The sequence below is a fragment of the Colobus angolensis genome, unplaced genomic scaffold, assembly GCF_000951035.1.
Source record: "Colobus angolensis palliatus isolate OR3802 unplaced genomic scaffold, Cang.pa_1.0 Scaffold185, whole genome shotgun sequence".
Lineage (NCBI taxonomy): Eukaryota > Metazoa > Chordata > Mammalia > Primates > Cercopithecidae > Colobus > Colobus angolensis.
The window spans coordinates 1,660,951-1,662,474 of record NW_012114988.1 but is presented as its reverse complement, the minus strand read 5'-3'; positions in this window follow the sequence as shown (position 1 = coordinate 1,662,474).

Sequence of the window (1,524 nt, the reverse complement as noted above, 5' to 3'; positions counted from 1 at the left end):
CTTGGCCTCCCAAAGTGCTGGGATTACAGGCTTGAGCCACCACACCCGGCTGCTCATGGCCTTCTTGATTCCTCAAACACCAGGCATGCTCCCACCTGTGGACCTTTGCACTGCCATTTTCTCTGCCTGGGACGCTCTTCCCCCTTCCTCTGCACAGCGGACTCCCGACCAGATTTTAGCTCAAAAATACCACCTTCTGAGGGAGGGACCTCTTTAGCTGGGAGTCAGGGATACCTCCCTCAGAAGGTATCCCTCCAGTGGCTGTTCCGTTTTCTACAACATGTATGTTGTCTGTCTCCTCCTTTTTTTTCCCTTTGAGACAGGGTCTTGCTCTATTGTCCAGGCTGGAGTGCAGTGGCAAAATCATGGCTCACTGCAGCCTTGACCTCCTGTGCTTAAGGGATCCTCCCATCTCAGCCTCCTGAGTAGCTGGGGCCACCATGCCTGGCTAATTTTTTACTTGTTGTAGAGATGAGATGTTGCCCAGGCTAGCCTCCAACTCTGGCTCAAGTGGTCCTCCCACCTCAGCCTCCCAAAGTGCCAGGTTGGCTTAGTTCACTGCCATTTCCACAGTGCGTGGGCTAAGGACAAAGCTCCATGAAGAGCTGCTGAATGAATTAATGAATGCTAAGAGCCAAGTAATAATGTAAGATGTTAAATGGAAAAAGAAATGATTCCCCTTGGCTCTGGCTGGGATCATGTTGGGCCACAGAGGGTGTCAGCCACAGACGGGGATCACGGAAGGACACCAGCCAACACATCCAGCATCTGCCGCATCCCAGAAGTTCAGGGTGAAAACCAGGCCGTGACCCCCACAGGGGCCACCTGGGTGGAAAGGGGGCCTCCCCTCCAAGGGCTGAAAGACTGGGGAAGGGAGGGTTAAGTCAGGGAAATGTGCGCGGGTGGGGAGCCTCTGAGATCCAGGGGTTGACTCCTGGAGTCTTGCCTGAATCCCGCTGGCCTCTGCTCCCGCGGCAAGATCTGTTTATTAAGCACCTGCTGTGAGCCCAGAGGAAAAAAAAACCCAGAAATCTCTGTTTTCTGGGGTAAACAGACAGATGGCACCGTAAAGGCCCCTTCCCCAGGGTCCCGATTCCCCAGTCAATCGTCTTCCCGAGGGAGCTGTGAGCTGGTCACCAGAGGGGCAGACATCTGCCCCAGCATGGTCGTCAGGCTCAGATTTGTGTGAAAATCAGGAGGGAGCTCGTTCAAAATGCCCACTCCGGAGACGCTGCCGGGCCCAGGGGCCTGAGGCCGCACGGTGAGAGGCGCAAGGGGTGCAGGGCCCCATCCCCGCACAGCATCCGGCGGCCCTGCCTTCGTGGTCAGCCCAACTGCGCGCTCTGGGCCTCAGTTTCCCCATCCGCATAATGGAGATGCTTCCGACTCGGCAGGGCTGCAATGAAGACGAAACCGCGTCCCACACGAGGAGGGCAGTGCAGAGCGGGGCCCGTACGCAGGAGCTGCAGAGGGCATCTGCGGGGGGCAGCGGCCGTCGCGAAGGCCTCCCACGGCCGCCCGCGG